Source organism: Durio zibethinus, chromosome 24, assembly GCF_047325235.1.
Source record: "Durio zibethinus cultivar Kanyao isolate XHJ-2024 chromosome 24, ASM4732523v1, whole genome shotgun sequence".
In the NCBI taxonomy this organism is placed as follows: Eukaryota; Viridiplantae; Streptophyta; class Magnoliopsida; order Malvales; family Malvaceae; genus Durio; species Durio zibethinus.
Genome location: NC_143185.1, coordinates 204,374 through 217,693, shown reverse-complemented (window position 1 = coordinate 217,693; position 13,320 = coordinate 204,374).

Sequence of the window (13,320 nt, the reverse complement as noted above, 5' to 3'; positions counted from 1 at the left end):
TTGTCATATAACAATTTTTTCAATTCATACTAGCTTATTCAGAATAAAATAAAATGAATTTATTAATATTTCAAAAATTAATAAGTAAGCGATTTAAAAAATAGTTTTGTTTACCTAACAAGTTCAAATCATTATAACCTTTTGTTTTGTCATAAAACAAATGTTTTTGTTCATAAAAGTTTATTTGGAATAATGCAATACTAATCTATTAATATTTCAAAAATTAATAACAGATTTAAAAAATAAATCTATTTATCAAACCAATTCAAAGAGTTATGATTATTTGACAAATTATTTATATCAAATCATTATGATTTTTTGTTCTATTATAAAACAATTATTTCTATTCATATAAGCTTATTCATATTAAAATAATACTAATTTAGTATTATTTTGACAATTAATAAATAAAAAATTTTAAAAATACTTATGTTTATCGAACTTGATCAAATATTTATGATTATTTGAATAATTATCTATTTCAAATCGTTATGACCTTTTATTTTGTCATAAAAGAATTATTTCAGTTTATATAAGTTTATTCGACATAAAATAATGCCAAATTATTAAGATTCCAAAAATTAATAGTTAAGAGATTTAAAAAATGAATCAGTTTGTGGAACAAGTTTAAATAATTATGACTATTTAAATAATTATCTATTTGAAATCGCTAAAACCTTTTGTTTTGTCATAAAATAATTTTTTGTTAATACAAACTTATTTCAAATTAAATAATATAAATTTATTATTATTAAGACAATTAATAAGTAAAGGATTTAAAAAATAAATCTATTTATTGAATAAGTTCAAATCGTTATGACATTTAAACTATTATCTATTTCAAATTGTTATGACATTTTTTTTTATCGTAAAACAATTGTTTCCATTCACACAAAGTTATTAAGAATAAATAATACTAATTTATTAATATATTTCAAAAATTAATAAGAGATTTAAAAACTAAATTTTTTTATCAAACTAGTTTAAATAGTTATTACTATTTAAACAATTATCTATCTCAAATCATTATGATCTTTGTTTTATCATATAACAATTGTTTCTATTCATACAAGCTTATTTGGACTAAAATATTGCTAAATTAATAATATTCTAAAAATTAATAAGTAAGAGATTTAAAAGAATGTGTTTGTTGAACCAGTTCAAATAGTTAAGACTATTAGAACAATTATCTATTTCATATCATTCTGTTCGTACATGTTTATTCGAAACAAAATAATACTAATTTATTAACATTCAAAAAATTAATAAACAAGAATTAAAAAAATAAATCTATTTACTGAACAAGTTCAAATAGCTATGGCTATTTGAACAATTATCTATTTACAATAAATAAGACCTTTTTTATCATAAAATAATTGTTTTAGTTCATAAAAGCTTATCTAAAATAAAATAACATTACTTTAATAATATTTCAAAAATTGATAAGTTGAGATTTAAAAAATAAGTTACTTTATCGAATCAGTTCAAATAATTATGGCCATTTGAACAATTATCTATTTCAAATTGTTATGAACTTTTCTTTTGTCATAAAACAATGGTTTTTCACCATACAAGCCTATTTGAAATAAAATAATATCAATTTATTAATATTTCATAAATTAATAAGTAGGAGTTTAAAAAATAAATCTATTTACTGAACTAGTTCTAGTTTGAGTAATTATCTATTTCAAATTGCTATAAACTTTTCTTTAGTTATAAAATAATTGTTTTAGTTCATATAAGTTTATTCATAATAAAATAATAATAATTTAATAATATTTTGAAAATTAATAATTAAGGGATTTAAAAAATAAATCTATTTGTTGAAACAGTTCAAATGGTTAAGACTATGTAAACAATTTTCTATTTCAAATTGTTAAGACCTTTTGTTTTGTCATAAAATAATTATTTAAGTTCATACAAGCTTATTCGAAATAAAATAATACTAATTTATTAATATTTTAAAAATTAATAAGTAAGTGATTTAAAAAGTGAATTTGTTTACCGAGTTAGTTTAAATAATTATGGCCAAGTCAATAATTATCTATTTCAAATTGTTATTACCTTTTGTTTAGCCATATAACAATTGTTTTTGAACATTCAAGCTTATTCAAAATAAAATAATACTAATTTCTTAATTCTTCAAAAATTAATAAGAGATTTAAAAAATAAATTTGTTTACCAAACTAGTTCAAATAGTTATGACTATTTGAACAATTGTAAACTTCAAATTTTTATAACCTTTTCTTCTGTCATAAAATATTTATTTTTGTTCATACAAGCTTATTTGGAATAAAATAATATTAATCTAATAATATTTTGAAAATTAAAAACTAAGAGAATTAAAAAATAAATTTGTTTGCTGAACCAGTTCAAATATTTTAGATTATATGAACAATTATCTATTTTAAATTGTTATGACCTTTTGTTTTGTCATAAAATAAGTTTTTTTGAATTCATACTAGCTTATTTGGAATAAAGTCAAATGAATTTATTAATATTTCAAAAACTAATAAGAGATTTAAAAAATAATTTTGTTTACCTAACCAGTTCAAATAGTTATGACTATTTGAACAATTATCCATTTCAAATCATTATGAGCTTTTGTTTTGTCATAAAACAAATGTTTTTGTTTATATAAGTTTGTTTGGGAATAAAGTAATACAAATCTATTAATATTTCAAAAATTAATAAGTGACTTAAAAAATAAATCTCTTTATCAAACTAGTTCAAATAGTTATTACTATTTTAGCAATTATTTATTTCAAATTGTTATGTCCTTTTTTTCTATTGTAAAATAATTATTTCTTTTCATACAAACTTATTTGGATTAAACTAATACTAATTTATTAGTACCGACAATTAGTAAGTAAAAAATTGAAAAAATAAATATGTTTATCAAACTAGATCAAATAATCAAGACTATTTGATCAATTATCTATTTCAAATCGTTATGACATTTTATTTTATCATAAAAAAATTGTTTCAATTCATATAAGCTTATTTAAAATAAAATAATCTATTCATACAAGCTTATTTGGATTAAACTAATATTAATTTATTAATATATCAACAATTAATAAGTAAAAAATTTTAAAAAGAAATATGTTTACCGAACTAGATCAAATAATCATGACTATTTGAATAATTATTTATTTCAAATTGTTATGACATTTTGTTTTGTCATAAAAGAATTGTTTTAGCTCATATAAGCTTATTTGAAATAAAACAATACTAATTTTTTAATAATCTAAAAATTAATAATAAAGAGATTTAAAAAAAAAGAATCTTTTTATTGAACAAATTTAAATAATTATGACTATTTAAACAATTATCTATTTAAAATTACTATAACCTTTTGTTTTGTCATAAAATAATTTTTTCAGTTCATACAAGCTTATTTCGAATAAAATAATACAAATTTATTAATATTAAGACAATTAACAAGTAAAAGATTTAAAAAATAAATCTGTTTATCGAATAACTTTAAATCGTTATGACTATTTGAGCAATTATTTACTTCAACCTGTTATGACTTTTTGTTTTTTCATAAAACAATTGTATCTATTCATACAAGTTTATTCATATTAAAATAATATTAATTTATTAATATTTTAATAAGTAAAAGATTTAAAAAATAAATATGTTTTACCAAACAACTTCAAATAGTCATGACTATTTGAATAATTATCTATTTCAAATTATTATGACCTTTTTGTTTGTAGTAAAAGAATTGTTTTAGTTCATATAAGCTCATTAGAAGTAAAGAAATACTAATTTATTAATATTCTGAAAATAAATGAGTAAGAGAATTAAAAAAATCTGCTTGCCTAATAAGTTCAAATAATTATGATTATCTGAACAATTATCTATCATAAAAAATTATGACTTTATGTCTTGTCATAAAACAATTGATTCTATTCATGCAAGCTTATTTTGAAGAAAATAATTTAAATTTACTAATATTCAAAAAATTAATAAGTACAAATTTCAAAAATAAATATATTTTCTGAACATGTTCAAATAGTTATGATTATTTAAACAATTATCTATTTCAAATTGTTATTACCTTTTGTTTTATCATAAAGCAATTGTTTTTCTGCATAAAAACTTATTAGAAATAAAATAATACTAATTTATTAAAATTATAAAAATTTATAAGTAAAAGATTGAAAAAATAAATTTGTTTATCAAGCAAGTTCAAATAGTTATAACTATTTTAATAATTATTTATTTCAAATTGTTATGATCTTTTTTTTGTCATAAAACATATGTTTCTATTCATACAAATTTATTCAAAATAGAATAATACTAATCAATTAATATTCTAAAAATTAATAAGTTGGATATTAAAAAAAAATCTATTTACCGAACAAGTTTAAATAGTCATGTCCATTTAAACTATTATCTATTTCAAATTGTTGTGACATTTTATTTTGTCATAAAACAATTATTTCTATTCAAACAAGCTTATTCCAAATAAAATAATATAAATTTATTAATATTCCAAAAACTAATAAGTAAAAATTTAAGAAATAAATATGTTTTCTAAACACGTTCAAATAGTTATGACTCTTTAAATAATTATCTATTTTAAATAGTTATAACCCTTTTGTTTTGTCATAAACCATTTGTTTTTTTATACAAACGTATTCAAAATAAAATAATACTAATTTATTAATATTTCAAAAATTAATACATAAAAAATTTTAAAAATAATTCTGTTTATTGAGCTAGTTCAAATCGTTATGACTGTTTGAACAATTATTTATTTCAAATAGTTATGATCTTTTGTTTTGTTCTAAAACAATTTTTTTCATTCATACAAGTTTATTTGGAATGAAATAATACTAATTGATTAATATTCTAAAAATTAGTAGGTAGGATATTTAAAAAATAAATTTGTTTACCGAACAAGTTCAAATAGTCATTTCCATTTGAATAATTATCTATTTCAAATCGTTATGACCTTTTATTTTCTCATAAAATAATTGTTTTTGTTCATGCAAAATTATTCAAAATAAAATAATGCTGGTCTATTAATATTTTAAAAATTAATAAGAGATTTAAAAACCAAATTTGTTTATTGAAATACTTCAAATAGTTATGACTATTTGAATAATTATCTATATCAAATTGTTATGATCTTTATTTTGTTACAAAAAAATTGTTTCTTTTCATACAAGCTTATTCATATTAAAATAATACTAATTTAATAATATTCCAAAAATTAGTACGTAAGTGATTTAAAAAATAAATGTGTTTGTCGAACCAGTTCAAATAGTTAAGTTTTGTCATAAAACATATGCTTCTATTCATACAAGTTTACCCAAAATAAAATAATACTAATCAATTAATATTCTAAAAATTAATAGGTTGGAGATTTAAAAAAAATATATGTTTATCGAATTAGTTTAAATAGTCATATCCATTTGAACTATTATCTATTTTAAATCATTATGACATTTTGTTTTATCGTAAAACAATTGTTTCTATTCAAACAAGCTTATTTTGAATAAATAATATAAATTTATTAATATTCCAAAAATTAATAAGTAAAAATTTAAAAAATAAATTTGGTTTTTGAGCACGTTCAAATATTTATAACTCTTTAAACAATTATTTATTTCAAATAGTTATGAGCCTTTGTTTTGTCACAAACCAATCGTTTCTGTTCATACAACTATATTCAAAATAAAATAATACTAATTTATTAATATTTCAAAAATTAATAAGTAAAAAATTTTAAAAGTAAATCTATTTACCAAGCTAGTTCAAATCGTTATGATTGTTTGAATAATTATTTATTTCAAATAATTAAGATCTTTTGTTTTGTCCTAAAACAATTGTTTCTGTTCATACAGGTTTATTCGAAATAAAATAATACTAATTGATTAATACTCTAGAAATGAGTAGGTAGGAGATTTAAAAAATAAATCTATTTACCAAATAAGTTCAAATAGCCATGTTCATTTAAACAATTATCTATTTCAAATCGTTATGACCTTTTTATTTTGTCATAAAATAATTGTTTTCGTTCATGCAAAATTATTTAGAATAAAATAATATTGATCTATTAATATTTTGAAAGTTAATAAGAGATTTAAAAACTAAATCTGTTTACTAGAACAGTACAAATAGTTACGACTATTTTAATAATTATTTATACCAAATTGTTATGATCTCTATTTTGTCATAAAAAAATTGTTTCTTTTCATACAAACTTATTCATATTAAAATAATACTAATTTAACAAAATTCCAAAAATTAGTAAGAGATTTAAAAATATAATGTGTTTGTCAAATCAGTTCAAATAGTTAAGACTATTAGAATAATTATTTATTTCAGATCGTTATAACCTTTTGTTTAGGCATAAAATATTTATTTCAATTCACACGAGCTATTCAAAATAAATTAATACTAATTTATTAACATTTGAAAAATTAATGAGCATGAGATTTAAAAAAAGGAAGTCTGTTTATCGAATAAATTAAAATAGATTTGATTATTTGAAAAATTAATGATTTTAAGTCGTTATGACCTTTTGTTTTGTCATAAAATAATTGTTTTATTTCATAAAAACTTATCCGAAAACAATAATACTACTTTATTAATATTTCAAAAATTAATGAACAAGATTTTTAAAAACTAAAACTGTTTTCTAAACCAATTCAAATAGTTATGACTATTTGAATAAATATCAATCTCAAATTGTTTTGATCTTTGTTTTCTCATAAAATAATTGTTTCTAATCATACAAGCTTATTCATGTAAAAATAATACTAATTTAATAATATTCCAAAAAGTAATAAGAGATTCAAAAAATCATTGTATTTGCCAAACCAGTTCAAATAGTTAAGACTACTAGAATAATTATCAACTTCAAAATTTTTTCACTTTTTCTTTAGTCATATAATAATTTTTTCAGTTCATAAAAACTTATTTAGAAAAAAGTAATACTAATTTATTAACATTTAAAAAATTAATAGGCATGAGATTTGAAAAAATAAATCTATTTACTGAATAAGTTCAAAAAGTTATAACTATTTGAACAATTATCTATTTAAAATTATTATAACAATTTGTTTTGTTATAAAACAATTGTTTTAGTTCATAAAAGCTTATCCAAAATAAAATAATACTACTTTAGTAATATTTCAAAAATTAATAAGTAATAGATTTAATAAAATAAATCAATTTAACGAATCAGTTCAAATAATTATGGCCATTTAAACAATATCTATTTCAAATGGTTATTACCTTTTGTTTTATCATAAAACAATTGTTTTCCAATAAAAAAATTTATTCAAAATAAAAAAAATACTAATTTATTAATATTTCAAGAATTAATAAGAGATTTAAGAAATAAATCAGTTTATTAAACTAATTCAAATAGTTATGACTATTTGAACAATTATTTATTTCAAATTGTTATAACCTTTTGTTCTATTATAAAACAATTGTTTCTGCTCTTACAAGCTTATTTGGAATAAATAATACTAATTTAGTAATATTCTGAAAATGAATAACTAAGAGATTTAAAAAATAAATCCATTTGCTGAACCAATTTAAACAGTTAAGTCTATATGAACAATTATTTATTTCAAATTATTGTGACCATTTGTTTTGTAATAGAATAATTATTTCAGCTCATACAAGCTTCTTCGAAATAGAATGAAACTAATTTATTAATATTTCAAAAATTTATAAGTAAGAGATTTAGAAAATAAATATATTTATCGAACTAGTTCATATAATTATAATTATTTGAATAATTTTCTATTTTAAATCATTATTACATTTTGTTTTATCATAAAACAATTGTTTTTTGTTAATATAAGTTTGTTCAAAATAAAAGAATATTAATTTATTAATATTTATTAAATTAATCAATAAGAGATTTAAAAAGTAAATCTGCTTACCAAACCATTTCAAATAGTTTTGACTATTTGAATAATTACTTATTTCAAATTGTTATAACATTTTATTTTGTCATCAAACAATTGGTTCTGTTTATACTATTTTAATAATATTTTGAAACTTAATAACCAAGTAATTACAAAATTAATTTAATTGTTGAACCAGTTCAAATAATTAAGACTAGATGAATGATTATCTATTTCAAATCATTATGGCTATTTCTTTTGTCGTAAAACAATTATTTTGTTCGTACAAGCTTATTTGAATTAAAATAATAATAATTTAATAGTATTTCAACAATTAATAAATAAGAGATTTAAAAAATAAATTTGTCTACCAAATCAGTTCAATTGGTTAAGACTATTAAAATAATTATCTATTCCAAATCGTTCTAACCTTTTATTTAGTTACAAAACAATTGTTTTAATTCATACAAGCTTATTTAGAATAAATTAATACTAATTTATTAACATTCAAAAAATTAATAAAAAAAGATTTAAAAAAGTAAATCTATTTATCGAACAAGTATAAATAGTTATTACTATTTAAATCATTGTCTATTTTAAATCATTATAACCTTTTGATTTGTCATAAAACAATTGTTTTAGTTCATACATACTTAGACAGAATAAAATAATATTAATTTATTAATATTTCCTAAATCAATAAGTAAGAAATTTTAAAAATAAATTTGTTTACCAAATCGTTTAAAATAATTATGACCATTTCAACAATTATCTATTTCAAATTGTTATAACCTTCAATTTGTTTTTTATATAATTATGTCCAAATTTATTAACATTCGAAAAATTAATAAGTAAAAGATTTCAACAAATAAATCTATTTACCAAACAAGTTCAAATAGTTATAACTATTTGAACAATTATTTATTTAAAATCATTATGACCTTTTATTTTGACATAAATCAATTGTTTTAGTTCACGAAAGCTTAACCAAAATAAAATAATACTAATTTCTTAATATTTCAAAATTTAATAAGCAAGAGTTTAAAAAAATTAATTTGTTTATCGAACAAATTAGTTACGACTATTTGAACAATTATCTATTTAAAATCATTATGACCTTTTGTTTAGTCATAAAATAATTGTTTCAGTTCATACAAGCTTATTCAAAATAAAATAATGGTAACTTATTAATATTCCAAAAATTAATAAGTGATTTGAAAAATGATTCTATTTATTGAATTAGTTCAAATAATTATGGCCATTTCAACAATTATCGATTTGAAATCAATATTACCTTTTGTTTGGTCATATAACAAATTTTTTTATCATACAAGCTTCTTCAGAATAAAATAATATTAATTTATTAATCTTTCAAAAGATAATAAGAAATTTAAAAAATAAATCTATTTACTGAACCCGTTCAAATAGTTATAACTATTCGAGCAAAAGTATAGTTTGAATAAATTATTTAAAAAATAAACCTTTTGTTCTATCGTAAAACAATTATTCATATTTATACAAACTTTTTTGAAATGAAATAACACTAATATAATAATACTCTAAAAATTAATAACTAAGAGATTAAAAAATAAATTTGTTTGCCAAACCAGTTCAAATAATTAAAACTATATGAATAATTATCTATTTCAAATCATTATAACCTTTTTGTTTTATCATAAAATAATTTTTTCAATTCATACTAGCTTATTTGGAAGAAAATAAAATGAATTTATTAATATTTTGAAAATTAATAAGAGATTTAAAAAATAATTTAGCTTACCTAACTAGTTTAATAATTATGATTATTTGAACAATCATCTATTTCAAATCATTATGACCTTTTATTTTGTTATAAAACAAATGTTTTTATCCATATAAGTTTGTTTGGAATAAATTAATAATACTTTATTAACATTTTGAAAATTAATAATAGATCTAGAAAATAAAATCTTTTTATCTGACAAGTTCAAATAGTTATGACTATTTGAGTAATTATTTATTTTAAATTATTATGACTTTTTGTTTTGTTATAAAATAATAGTTTCTATTCATACTAGTTTATTAAGATTAAAATAATACTAATTTATTTATATTTTGATAATTAATAAGTAAAAATTTTTAAAAATAAATATGTTTACCAAACTAGATCAAATAGTCATGACTATTTGAATAATTATACATTTCAAATTATTATGACTTTTCTTTTGTCATAAAAAATTATTTCAATTCATATAAGCTTATTCGAAATAAAATAACACTAAGTTATTAATATTCCAAAAATTAATAATTAAAAGATTTAAAAAACAAACCTATTTACTGAACCAATTTAAATAACTATGACTATTTGAATAATTATCTATTTGAATTCACTATAACCTTTTGTTTTGTCATAAAATGACTTTCTCTATTCATACAACCTTATTTCGAATAAAATAATATAAATTTATTAATATTAAGACAATTAATAAGTAAAAGATTTAAAAAATAAATTTGTTTACCGAACAAGTTTTGTTAGCTCAAAGACTTGGAATAAACCAAGAAGGAGGGTGAATTGGTTTTAATAAAATTTTCAAAAACAGTATTCAAGAAGCATAAGTTTAGCTAAACAAATTATCTAAGCAAATAAGCACAATAATTGAAAGTAAATAAGAGATAGGGTTAGAGAATTTGACACTAAGATTTATAGAGGTTCAGGCTTTTTTTAGGTACCTACGCCGTCTCCTTTAGCCTCTTTTGCCAAAGAATTTAATCGACTATGTGTTGAAGATTACAACCAAGCTTCTCAAAGCTTTACAAACTCAACACTACATACTCTTAAGGGTTATCTTCCCTCTTAAGCTTACAAACTCACAATACAAAATTTTTGAAATGTTTTGTAAACTCTAAAAACCTCTCAAAGGTTGGGTATTTGCTAATTTGAAGTACACAATAGTATAGACAAGAAAATAGAGAAAAACTTAAATGAATTATGTACTTTCTCTTTGAATAGCTTTGAATGCTTGAGTAAATTGGTAGGTGAATAGCAATAAGTTCTTTTGGCTCTTGTTACTCTTGATTTGTAGTGGAATGCTTTATTTATAGGTAGGAAGAAGTTGAGAGCTGTTACCTTGCATTTAATACGTCAAACCTGTAAAAATTTTAGACAAAAAATAGTCGTTGGGAGTTTTTGGGCTTCAGGGGATCGATCCCTTCCTTTAGGGAATCAATTGGGTCAACTTTAAAAGAGCCAAAATCATGCTTGAAATGCCTTACCAGATTGATCAGGTGATGCACCTGATCAATCTGTTCTTTAGGTGATTGATCCCTTATGTTGGGGTATTGATCCCTTTTGCTTGTTTTCGAGCAAGAAAAGCTTTTTGTTTTAGAACCGATCGATCCTTTTAGTGGAGGGATTGATCCCTTGCCTAGGTGATCGATCCCTTATGTAGGAGGATCAATTCTTTTTCTAAAAAATTGATCGAGGAGATCATTTTGTATGAAAAAGTGATCGATTCCTTAAATGAAGGGATCGATCTGATCAGCTTGAAACCCCAACCAATCGATCCCTACAGGGAAGGGATCGATTGGTTTTTGCAAAAACTTGATGAATTTTGATTCTAGAAGAAAACGGGATCGATCCCTTTTGCTAGGGGATCGATCTAGTAAGGAAAAGATCGATCCCTTCCCTTAGGAGATTGATCCCTTCTATTAAAATATGCACTAATCAAGTTTTGTTCCGAAAATTTGACTTGTTTTGGTTCTTAAATGGATTTAGGCAAGATAAAAGAGTGGGGAAATGTTCAATTTAAGCTTAGAAAAGATCGATTCAAGTTAGGCAAATTTTTGTTTTGTCAAATCAAAACTCTTAATCAATTCAAGGCCAACAATCTCCCTCTTTTTTATATGACAAAACTAAGTGAAAATTTTGCTTAAAAACATTTTTCCTTTTGAAAAACAAGCTCCCCCTGAATTTATGAAAAAAAAACTCCTTCTGAATAACAATATAGCTTCCCCTGAATTTAAGCATAAGTTTTAAGGTAACTAAGCAAAAACAATATCACCAAAACCATCAATATCATTAAGATCATCAAAGCAATTTTTCATACCATTATTTCTTCCCCTTTTTGTCATAGCAAAAAAGATGAAGTAAAGCCAAATGAGAGAAAAATCAATTCAAGGCCACTTAAGTTCGTATCAATCATCAAACAACACATCAATGTCACATGCCACAATGCCATAAGCCATATGGGAATGAAAGATAAATTTCATTAATATAAAATTAAGTACTAAAGTTTACAAACCATAATGCAAAGATAGATTTACAACATACGAAGATGTGGGAAAACATAAGGAACGGCACTAGTAAAACTCATTGAGGTGGAGGTGGAGGTGGAGGTGGAGAATGAGGAGATTGATGAAGATGAGGAGAGTGAGGGAAAGGTTGCCCCATGTACTGATGTGTAGACCTCATTTGCTCAATGTCAGCTCTAAGATGGCAAATTGTGCTACTAGCTCATTTTGAGTTTCCTCCATATTTCCAATTAAGTGTTCATTTGTCCAACCACCGAATGCAAGTTGTTTATTTGAAGCACATCTCTAAGGCTCCTTAAATATTGAATGGTGGGGTAGAGGGTTTTTCTTGACGTTTAAACATATCTAAAGGTTCTTGCTCTTCCCCCTCTTCTTGTGCAACCCTAATATCACCCTTTTTAACCCATAGTCTAATTATACTTTGAACATACCCCATGTTATGCAATGTAGAAGCCCCAAGAACACTAAATTGGTCATTGAATACCATCTCTTCGTCTCCTGTAGTATTCACATCCAAATGCCTCAAAAGATTACTTATGGCATACCCATATACCAAGGTATAATCTTTATTCTAAACTATCCTCATCATATCATTAAAAATGAAGTGCACCAAATTTGGTTTCTGTTCATGCTTGATCTTATACATCCACTAATAGTCTTGCTTACTAATGGTGGAGTATTGTGTCCTAAAAAGTGCTAACATATGAGTAACAATGAGGTGTAGCAACCTATCATGCATAGATAACCTAGAAGCTTGAGTGGAAGCAATTTGTAGATTACGATTTCTAAAGATGTCTTAAGCATGTTGCACCATGTCACATCTAATATTTGTTTCCCCTTCATCATTAAATATAAAAGCTTCAGCTAGCACTTGTTTGGTAACTAATATTTTCTTTCCCATCACATATGTTCTAAATCTATCAAAGTAATACCTATTTGATCCTTCAATTTGAACATAGCTAGCATTGCTATAAAAAACTCAAACTAGATTCTCAAATAATAAACCATCCATGCATAAATAATGTAGCCATCCAAAATTTTCTAAAGCATGCAAGTAAGGGAATTCTATTGATTAGAGGAAAGATTACCCTTCCATGCTTCATTTCCCAATGTGCAAAATGCATCTTATACCATTCCTTGACAT